The sequence below is a fragment of the Petromyzon marinus genome, unplaced genomic scaffold (assembly GCF_048934315.1).
Source record: "Petromyzon marinus isolate PM22_M1 ecotype Great Lakes invasive population unplaced genomic scaffold, UKy_Petmar_22M1.pri1.0 PM_Scaffold_77, whole genome shotgun sequence".
Classification (NCBI taxonomy): domain Eukaryota; kingdom Metazoa; phylum Chordata; class Hyperoartia; order Petromyzontiformes; family Petromyzontidae; genus Petromyzon; species Petromyzon marinus.
In genome coordinates, this window is record NW_027423685.1 from 120,098 (window position 1) to 132,462 (window position 12,365).

Genomic DNA, 12,365 nt, shown 5'->3' on the forward strand with positions numbered 1-12,365 from the left:
AACTTGTGTGTATCAGATGGCATCACGTCAATTGCTGTTTTGAACAAACGCACTAAATTATTTTATTCGTGAAGAAGTTCTTGCAGTTGGGAAACGATGGACCTTTTTATGCCGGTAGAAATTCCGCAGTGTGCATTCAATTCATCATTGCCATCACCGATGAAATACATCTGTAGGAATTTATGTTGACCATCTGGGAACGGAAGCAGGGAGCCGGCTTTATGATAAATTTGTCATTTCACTTTGAAAGTTGGCATGAATTGAGCTGTTACGATTTCTGTGCCGAACGACGTCATTTGGAAGCATGAGTTGTATTTCCTGATGTTAGATAGGAAATGCTTTGATTCGGCGGTATATCCGGCAAGCAAAGTTTTTAATGGCACTGGCGGTTCTCCAAGTTGAGGCAGTTCAATTTTTCCGGTGGCACAACACATTCCTTTCGTTTCTCCATTAAATTTCAGAGCCTTGCAATAAGGACACACTTCAGTCATAGTGCCGATGAGAACATGCCGGATCAAACTATAATCATCAGCTGGGTTGTACCGGAATGCAAGGCGATTGTGATCGCGTGATTGCTGAGCACGTAGTCGTGTTTGACGCTGATCTGCTGTTTCTCGTTGACGTCTTTCAGCCACTCTCAGCCCGTCTCGTTCTTTCTGTTGAGACCGAAGCAGATCTGAAGCTGCAGAACGCGATCGCCGTGCTCGCAACCCGTGGCCTCCTCAAGTCTGGCTGCACGTCGCTCTGCTGCTTCCTCGGCACGTATTTGAGCCATTCTTTGTCTGTGTCGCTCGTTCGCTGATGCCCGTTCTTCCTCGGTTTGATTTCAAATTACTCGTCGCACTGCTTCTGCTCCGCGAGTACGACGACCTAAGTTTGATCTTCTGCGAGGCATTATTTGGGTGAACTAAAGCAGATCGATTGTACTGAAAAAGACGAAAGAAAGTTATAACAAAAACATATAAAATTGCAAAACATTAAAAAAGGAAAAAACACGAACTAAAAAACAAAGAAAAAATAAAGATAAAAAATATTAACAAAATATTTCAATGCAAACGCAGATCAATCGACACAGCTCAATTCCACCGCCAATTGCATTGAAAAATAAGAAAAACAGTTAAAAATACGTAATGAAAACAATGAAAAAAGAAAAAAAACTAAACTCACGAAATGAACGCTAAGGTAAACGACACAGCTGAAATCCACGGCAATGTCACACGAAATAATTAAATGAAAATGAAATAAAATCGAAATCTATGAAAATTCAATTTAACAATGCAATCGGAAACATTGAAATGGAATCGTAAAATTGGAAATTTGGAAATCGTAAAAGGATCGTAAATCTGAAACATTGAAATGGAATCGTAAAATATTTAGTATAGCGTGTGTTGCTTTTACGTCCAACAGATGGCGGTGTTTTTCCAAAAGCATATTTTTACCTGTCACAGGTGTGACATCTATATAAAAGTAGGTATATAAAAACATAGTAGGTATATAAAAACATGCGTGTATTCGAATGCAACGTTGTGTCAAAATTTCAAAGCAATCGGTGAAGAACTTTCGGAGATTTAAGATTTTGAACAAACGAACATTAACATATTTATTTATATAAAATAAATATATAGATAGAAGATTCACTTCAGGAAACGCGAAGGCGATCGGGGATTGGTCTCAGAGCACCACGTGCACATTTACATTGCGGGGCGATTTATATTGGGGCGGATTTCTAGCAGGTAAGATGCATGCTACATTATTTCCAATGATAATTAATATACATAACTGTTATAAATTGATATGTAAACCGACTGACAGGAACTCGGAAATGTTAATTGAGTTGACCGAGTTAGTGGTGGTAATAAAGATATGTGCGCAACACTTTGATATTAAAGTTAATTTCAATATATAAAAATACTTCAAAATATTGACAACTGGCGCTCAATCTCATTAACAGGGGAATTCAGCTGCAGTGTTGTGATCGCTATTGCAGTAACGAGACATTCGTGTATTCTTGAGTTGTATTATATTGCCGTTTTTGCGCGGAGAATATAACAAGATGGTGTCCAGCCTTGTGGTGAGTTATTTAATTTATTATTACGAGTGTTAATGGCCTGTTTATTTTCATCATTACAACTCGAATCAATATATATGTTGTAGCATGGTTGGGCAGTGTACATTTCCCATTCATCCTTACCTTTAGTAGCAGGCACGTGTCAATAGGGGGTGGTATAACGATTGGGTGAGATGAGTTGGCCCGTTGGGCCAATAGGGCTCCCCAGACCTCAAAAGAGGGGCTGGGGGGATATTCCAGAGCCCCCTAGAGAGTTCCATAAGGGAGGCGTGGCTAGGGGCGGAGATACCCTGAAACGGGTATAAAAGCCGGACCTTTGGACGGGTCCGGCAGTCATCGTCAAGCTGAAGACTGAAGACTGCTTAGGCTAGGATCCTGGGAACCCCCGGGACCTGACGTCCTTCTAAGGGCCGGGACCGAGTGGGCCAGTGGCCGGGACCCGAGGACCTTGGCTGGGTCGGGTCGGATGCCCTCCCCTAGAGCCCCTTAGCCGGAGGGCCGAGAGTCGTAGCCTAGTCAATAGGACACACTAGCTCGGAGGCTATACCTCCGCTATACCTCCCCAGGTATTGGGTGGAGGGGCCGCTACCCCTTTGTGTTAGGAATTGTTACCGTTATTATTAGAATAAACGTGTAGCCTCTACAAGCCGTCTCTACTCTCCTTGAATCCACTACATATATAATGGAGTTGGAAGACGATAAATGTTTTGGTGGTGAAAATATAAGTTTTTACTCATTGTTTTTTTCGGTAAAGTCACGTATGTAGAAATACCATAAAATGATATTAAAATAAATCAATCACGACGTTTCGACCGCAACACAAGTGATCTTCTTCTTTGGTTCTTTCGGTAAAGTCACGTAGAATGACTTTACCGAAAGAACCAAAGAAGATGAATCATTGCAGTCACGAAAGCTTTAAATCGAAATTTAACAAGTGATCTTCATCAGGTGTAAAAAACAAATAGCGAGGGAGCATATAGGGTGACATCAAAGCAACACATAGAGAGCGTTAAACTGCACAGAGGTAAAAACAACAAGAAGATGAGAGACTAGAATAAAAAAAACAATGAGTAATTTATGCAGTCACGAAAGCTTTAATTCTTTATATAAGGTTTTGTAATAGTTTACAACGGTTTCTATTATTAAGTTGCTCATGCGCTCTTCATTGATAAGGCACGTTCCCAATTCGGCTATAAGAAGAATAATTGTTTTATGTTTATTGTGAAGAAATTATTTATCTAATTTACATATTGTAAATATATTACTAGCCTATAGCCCGTCCAAGGACGGGTGTATTGCAGTAAATCTGAAATTCAATCAAAAATAATATTCCGCTCATGATTATTAATGAGAGTGTTACAGAGTTAGCGTGACAATTGTTATGGCTTTTCAAAAATAAAAAAAGATTAACAAATTTTGACTTCAAACTTTCGTGACTGCAGGAATTCATATTCTTTGGTTCTTTTGGTAAAGTCACGTAGATTGAAGAAAACAAACTAATGTAGACTGCAGCCTGGCTCTTAACCTCGGTGAGTGTACTGGCAGTCTATAATGTAGACTGTAGCCTGAATTTTAAGCTTGGTGAGCATGCTGTTAGTCTATAATGTAGATTGTAGCCTGGATTTTAAGCTTGGTGAGCATATTGGCAGTCTAATGTAGACTGTAGCCTGGTTCTTAACCTGAATGAGCATACTGGTAGTCTATAATGTTTCGATAACAACACGATAGCTTGTGTTGTGATTGAAACGTCGTGGCTTTTGTTATTTTTATTTTATTATTTTTTATAACGAAAAGACCTTATATACTGGCAGTATGCTCACTCAAGTTAAGAACCAGGCTACAGTCTACATGAGTGGTTTTTAGTTTGTTATTTCATTTTTATTCAACGGTTTTATTTAACTTGAAAGCTGTGTCGTGGTCAAATCTTGTAATCTACATTTTGTCCACTTCCCTTGTCCAATAAATTCTTAATTTTGCACACCTACTCAGTTCCGGTGACAATGCATGCCTGTATCAAAATCGCCATCAATTAATCAATTAATTGGCTCCTTTAAAGCAATTCACATTTTATATGGACAACTTATTATTTATATACAGTGAGGGAAAAAAAGTATTTGATCCCCTGCTGATTTTGTACGTTTACCCACTGACAAATAAATGATCATATTCTTGGTTCTTTCGGTAAAGTCACGTAGAAGGGAAGCAATAAAATAATAAAAAAATATGTTTTTTATTGTTTCCCTTCTACAAAAAAATTATAAAAAGATATTTTTATTATTATAAAAATTATAAAAATATATTTTTATTATTTGTTTCCCTTCTACGTGACTTTACCGAAAGAACCAAGAGTATGAATCCCTGCAGTCACGAAAGCTTTAAATAAATAAAAAATGACCAGTCTATAATTTTAATGGTAGGTTTATTTGAACACTGAGAGACAGAATAACAATAAAATCCAGAAAAACGCATGTCAAAAATGTTATAAATTGATTGGCATTTTAATGAGGGAAATAAGTATTTGACCCCCTCTCAATCAGAAAGATTTCTGGCTCCCAGGTGTCTTTTATACAGGTAACGAGCTGAGATTAGGAGCACACTCTTAGAGGGAGTGCTCCTAATCTCAGCTTGTTACCTGTATAAAAGACACCTGTCCACAGAAGCAATCAATCAGATTCCAAACTCGCCGCAATGGCCAAGACCAACGAGCTCTCCAAGGATGTCAGGGGCAAGATTGTAGACCTACACAAGGCTGGAATGGGCTACAAGACCATTGCCAAGCAGCTTGGTGAGAAGTGACAACAGTTGGTGCGATTATTCGCAAATGGAAGAAACACAAAATAACTGTCAGTCTCCCTCGTCTTGGGGCTCCATGCAAGATCTCACCTCGTGGAGTTGCAATGATCATGAGAACGGTGAGGAATCAGCCCAGAACTACACGGGAGGATCTTGTCAATGATCTCAAGGCAGCTGGGACCACAGTCACCAAGATAACAATTGGTAACACACTATGCCGTGAAGTACTGAAATCCTGCACCGCCCACAAGGTCCCCCTGCTCTAGAAAGCACATATATATGCCCGTCTGAAGTTTGCCAATGAACATCTGAAAGTGTTGTGGTCAGATGAGACCAAAATGGAGCTCTTTGGCATCAACTCAACTCGACTTGTTTGGAGGAGGAGGAATGCTGCCTATGACCCCAAGAACACCATCCCCACCGTCAAACATGGAGGTGGAAACATTATGCTTTGGGGGTGTTTTTCTGCTAAGGGGACAGGACAACTTCACCGAATCAAAGGGACGACGGACGGGGCCATGTACCATCAAATCTTGGGTGAGAGCCTCCTTCTCTCAGCCAGGGCATTGAGAATGGGTTGTGGATGGGGTTTCCAGCATGGCAATGACCCAAAACACACGGCCAAAGCAACAAAGGAGTGTCTCAAGAAGAAGCACATTAAGGTCCTGGAGTGGCCTAGCCAGTCTCCAGACCTTAATCCCATCGAAAATCTGTGGAGGGAGCTGAAGGTTCGAGTTGCCAAACGTCAGCCTCGAAACCTTAATGACTTGGAGAAGATCTGCAAATAGGAGTGGGACAAAATCCCTCCTGAGATGTGTGCAAACCTGGTGGCCAACTACAAGAAACGTCTGACCTCTGTGATTGCCAACAAGGGTTTTGCCACCAAGTACTAAGTCATGCTTTGCAGAGGGGTCAGATAATTATTTCCCTCATTAAAATGCAAATCAATTCATAACATTTTTGACATGCGTTTTTCTGGATTTTTGTTGTTGTTATTCCTTCTTTCACTGTTCAAATTAAACTACTATTAAAATTATAGACTGATCATTTCTTTGTCAGTGGGTAAACGTACAAAATCAGCAGGGGATCAAATACTTTTTTCCCTCACTGTATACTGCCACCAAGCATATGGACCACAAACACATTGAACATGAACTTGGTTGAGGGTGATGAAATGTATGAAACCATTCGATTTGCCAAACTTGTGAATCTAGGATATCCAATGACAGCTAATGGATATCTGAATATTTCGATGCCATAAGACACGACTTAATTATGTTCAGCAACTCATTCTCAATAGCCTATGATGAGGAAACACTACTCGTTGGAAGTCTACAAGACTCAGTCAATGAAGGTGATTCACAAGGAATCACTTTGGGTGATGCATTTAATGATTTGATCACAAATCATCAGGCTGGTGTATTAATAACAGGATCGAAATCACTAGGAATTATGGATTACGATGACAAATACTTCTTCATACTCTTTGGTTTATTCGGTAAAGTCAACTTAGTTAGAAATAAAATAAAATAAAACGGAGTATGGATTCCTGCAGTCACGAAAGCTTCAAATCAAAATAGTACTTCACTGATCCACATTCATGTGGTCAGAAAGGTGCACCAGCAGGCAATGGCAGAGCATGCATAATTGAGTGCAACACAATTGAAGAACATGAAGAAATCTGCAGATGATCAACAGGATCAAGAAATGTTCAATTCACCATCAACTTCATAGATGTTCACCCGAAAAATGACATTGTCAATCCAGGAATGCGAGAAGAAGAAGATTCATCACCACATCTGCGAGAGGCAATGCAAGAAACTATGGCAGCACAAGTGGAATAGATGCCTGTACAAACATCAGTCATGGCTTCCATAGATTGTGATCAGCCAAATGTGGAGGATGAATACGAAGCCTGTGATCATACTCACGGAATAAGGCCTAAAACAACCAACAACATTGCCAACAAAGCACATTATTTGAAAGTTGAAGAGTTTGTATGGTTTTACCTCTTCCCAAAAGGAAGCAATGGACTCAAAGAAATAAGACCTGTCAATCACTCCATTGGACTACTTTCAATTCAGAATTGTGGGTAGTGATACACCATTTCAATTAAACGACTACCTCTTCTACGCATTATCAATGCTCGAGTATTATCGCATCCAATCTAACATTAGGTTTTGGAAAGAAGGTTCAAGGACAACATGGTAGAGTAGAAGATCTTCACCTCTACCTTAAGAACCTTCGGGTTCAGCTGCATATTGGCAAAGAGTGCAGAATGAATTGATTGGACAAATATGTTCAATAGGACCACCAACATACTTCGGGACATTCAGTTGCAATGATTTGAATTTGCTTGATATGTGCAAGTCACTCTTAATAGCTGATGAAAGACCCAATGAACATCCAAATGAACTCAACATATGTGCCACACAACGATTGATCGAACAGTATCCTGTCATAGTCACTCGACACTTCATGATTCGATTTAACGCACTCATGAAATTCCTGACAAATAATCATGAAGTGTTTGGTGGTCGATTGACGGATTACTGGTGGCGAATCGAGTTCCAAAACCGTGGAAGTCCACATCTACGTAGACATGCTCATGTGGATAGAAGATCATCCCTCATTCAATACACCTGAGGGAATCAACAAAATTGATTAAGTGTGCACAGCAAAAAAGCCGGACGAGACTTCTGAGCTATATGAGCTTGTAAAAAGTTTCAGGTTCACCATCATACAAACACATGCAAGAAGACTGATGACAATTAATAAATAGCGTGCCACTTCAAATTTCCACAACAAGTTTGTACTGAAACCCGCATCGTCTCTTAAACATCTGATGACTTGATTTGAAGCCTTCGTGACTGCAGGAATCCATACTCTTTGGCTCTTTCGGTAAAGTTACGTAGGTAGAAAAATAATAGATCACGATGTTTCGATCGCAACACAAGCAATCATCATCAGGTGGGACAACCACAGAAAGAAAGCACTGCTGAAGTAAGCGAGAGATCTGCCGTGGCATGAGGTCTATAATATTAGTATCTACCGCCCCTATAGTAGTAAGTGCACACATTGTGGTTGGGGGGGGGGGGAGAAGAAGACATGACACTTTGATGAATTTACCTCAGCATTGTGTGTTTTTGTTTTTTTTTGCATTTTGAAGGCGAATGAGAAATCCCCCCCTCCACCGATGCCCTATTGCTAGAGGCAACCCCCGGGCAGCTTTAGCGCTCGCGGAGCGGCGCGATGAAATTATTAAATAATAAATAGCACTAAATTGTTTATTTAACTACTTTAAAGTTTACCGATGGGAAAACGGAATAGTGCTGGCTCACCACGGGGCTTATGGCGTGGTATCTGGCTACTTTAAAAAAAATGTAAATCCCACGGTTTGCGAGACAAATCCTTCGCAAGTTGTGTCCGCAGATAGATGGACAGACACACAGATGGACAGACAAAAAATTACGTTTATAGGTAAGGCTAGCGGAAAGTACCCGGCGTTGCCCGGGCGAAAAATATATTTTAAAACTTCTCTTAAAATACTGACATATACATACACAGATACTAAACTAATGTGAAAGCCGGGTAGCCCGTTTGTCCATTTGTCCGTCAACAAAATTATAAGAGGCTTGCAGAAGTCCAAAAAGTAATAGAAAGTGAGGGGTAAATAGTTGATCTAAAAGGTTTCCGAAAATTGTCGACCCCCCCCTAAACAATATGTTTTTCCCCGCTTAGGTATTTATACCTACACCATACATACAACGGAGTTAGTAGTATCTATTGACTCTGTAGGTGTGTCTACTGACTTTACAGTAGTATATACTGAGCCAGTAGAAGCTACTGACTGTATAGTAGTGTTTACAGACTGTAGTTGCTGCTGACCGGAGTAGTATCTACTGGCCCTACAGTACTATCTGCTGACTGTAGTAGTAACTCCTGACCGTAGTAGTAGTAGTATCTACTGGCCCTACAGTAGTATCTACCCACTCTATAGTAGTACGTATTAACTCTATAGTAGTATCTGCTGACTCTATAGTAGTATCCACTGACTATAGTAGTAACTACTAACTCTACAGCAGTATCTACTGACTATAGCAGTAGCTACTGACCATAGTAGTATCTACTGACTGTATAGTAGTATCTACTGACTGTAGCAGTATTTACTGACCATAGTGGTATATATTGACTGTTTTAGTATCTACTAACTCTATTGTAGTATCTACCAATTCTATAGCAGTATCTACTATCACTACAGCAGCGCATACCAACTTTGGTGGTACCTCCTTTCACTACAGCAGTGCATACTGACTGTGGTGGTACCTGCTTTAACTACAGCAGTGGATACCGACTGTGGTGGTTGCTGCTATCACTACAGCAGTGCATACCGACTTTGGTGGAACCTGCTATCACTACAGCAGTGCATACCGACCATGGTGGTAGCTGCTTTAATTACAGAATTGCATACTGACTATGGTGGTTCCTGCTATCACTACAGCAGTGCATACCAACTTTGGTGGTACCTGCTATCACTGCAGCAGTGCACACGGCCTGTGGTGGTACCTGCTTGAACTACAGCAGTGCAAACCGACTGTGGTGGTTTGTGGTATCACTACAGCAGTGCCTAGTGACTGTGGTGGAACCTGCTATCACAAAGGCAGTGCATACTGACAGTGATGGTAGCGGCTATTACAAAAGCAGTGCATACCTATTGTGGTGGTAGCTGCTTTAACTACAGCATTGCATACTGATTGTGGTGGTTCCTGCTATCACTACAGTAGTGCATACCGACTGCGGTGGTACCTGCTATCACTACAGCAGTGCATACCGACTGGTGGTACCTGCTTTCACTACAGCAGTGCATACCGACTGTGGTGGTACCAGCTATCACTACAGCAGTGCATACCGACTGTGGTTGTTCTTGCTATCACTACAGCAGTGCATACCGACTGTGGTGGTACCTGCTTTCGACTCACACGCACACATGGACTTAGACACACACATTATTATTTTAAAATGTGCTAACTTTATTTTAAAATATTAGTTGTCTACACACACACACCACGCACACACATTGACTAACACACACATCGACTGACACACATATCGACTCACGCACACACACATCGACTTGCACACACACATGGACGTACACACACACACACATCGACGCACACATAAGCACACGGACGTACACACACGCACATCGACGCACGCACAAACACATGGACTTACACACACACATATCGACTCACGCATTCACACATCGACTTGCACACACACACATCGACTTATATGCAAACACATGGACGTACACACACATCGTAGAAGACACGCACATCTACTCACACGCACACAAGGACATAGACACACATTATTATTTTAATATTTAACAACTTAATTTTGAAATATTAGTTGTCTACACACAAAAATATTATTTTAATATTTCCAAACGTATTTTTATAATGTTAGTTTTCTATCTACGTGAGTTTAGCGAAAGAAGAAGAAAATAGCACTTGCTTAACATTACCGTCGTGAGGTGTTGTGTTGTTGTATATATCAGGATAATACAATGATTCCTGCTTTAATTTTACCGATTATGTTTTAGTGTGTTTATGTCAGGTCTAAAGATTTAGATATCACCGCAGGAAACAGTTCATGTATTTTTCTTCTTGGTTCTTTCAGTAAAGTCACGTAGAATTGAAATAAAATAATAAAAATACAACATAATAAAATAAAAATTCTCAAGACGTTTCGGCCACAGCACAAGTAGCCTTCCTCAGGTGAAGAGACAACTGTCGGGAAGACAGCGCTTCAGTGAACACAGCCAAGCTTTGGCCGCGTCTTTTAACCTGGGTGGGAGGGGCAGAGCGCCTTGACCAAGGAGTTTACAGATCAACAGAAGAATTTAGCATTGAAGTAGCTATGTTAATGTGTTGGATTAGCATGATGTTAAAGTCAGAAATTAGCATGTAACTGGGGGATGAGCATGATGTTAGTGTGAGGGATTAGCATGTAATTATGTTGGAACTATGTCGGAAAAAAGTGGCGGTTTCTTTTTTCTTTTCAACGTTAGCACCACTGTGGTTAGCACCATAGAAAGCGACGAGCTTTGTTCAGACGGACGAGTCCATCTATGCTCGGAACGGAGGAGGGGGGAGAGAAGAAACAGCAACGATGCGCTGCTCTGTCCTGTGTTGCGTTACTACTATGCTACAAACTAGACTACTATACATTACAATATTATACCTTCCAATCTAAACTACATTGTATAATATCGTATACACAGCCCAATGTAAGCTCTAACAATAGGCATTATATTGATATGCCTCCAACTAAACTGTTTTCTAAATTACACGACTATACACCTTAATATACACTGCCGTAGACAAACCCCACCCTTGAATTATACAATACGTTAATATACATTACCCTATACTTTAGACTATAAAATATTAGACTTGTAATATTACACTATGTATTATTCTACCAACCCTCCTGTGTATCACACTGCTGTATATTCACTATACAATTGCGATACTATATATTGCCTTATGAATTATGCTAAACATTACACTGTTATACTATTTTATTATTATACATGCTATAAACCATACTATTGACCGTCGTGTGAAAAGTACTCAGAGGCAGTGCCAGCGAATGGACTGCGGTCTAATATTCTCACGACGTTTCGGCCACAACACAAGCGGCCTTCATCAGGTGAAGGGACGAGACTGTCTGGTAGGACAGCGCTGGAGTGAAAGAGCCACGTTCAGATCACGACCTTTAAGCTGTGTGAGAGGAAACAAAGCACCTTGACAAAGGAATTAGCATATAATTTAGCATTGAAATGGCTGAGTGATTAGCTTGTGACTGGTCACAGAAATAGCTATGTTAAAAATTAAAGCATACACATCCGCAGAGACACCCCTTGATAAAGGAATTAGCATAGAATTTAGCATTGAAATAGCTAAGTTAAAGCATACACATCCGCAGAGGCACCCCTTGACAATAGTGTTTGATATGGTGTTTGATATCTCAAGGGGAGGCGCCCTCCCTGCATGTGTAATTTATTGCTACCACGTGCTTCTGGAAGACAAAGGCGGTTGGGAGGCTCTGATTCTATGGAATACATTTTATCTTGGTCGTGTGTGATTGACCTGTTTCACATTGTATTTCTTCTGGATGACCCTTGGTCTAATACAGGGGTCGGGAACCTATGGCTCGCGAGCCAGATGTGGCTCTTTTGATGATTGCATATGGCTCGCAGATAAAACAAAATATTCTCACTTGTTTTAATCCATCCATCGATTTTTCACTGCGCATGTCCTGTTCAGGGTTGCAGGAGCAATTGTCCATTATTTTAATTGGATGATACTGGCCTACGTTTGCCGTTGCTGGGTAAAACAGGTAAACGCCCCCTTTTGAATCAGTCTGAGACTGCGTCTGCTCGGTCATTAGCTCAAAGCTAACCCTTCGACGAAGAAGATGGCGAAAAGAA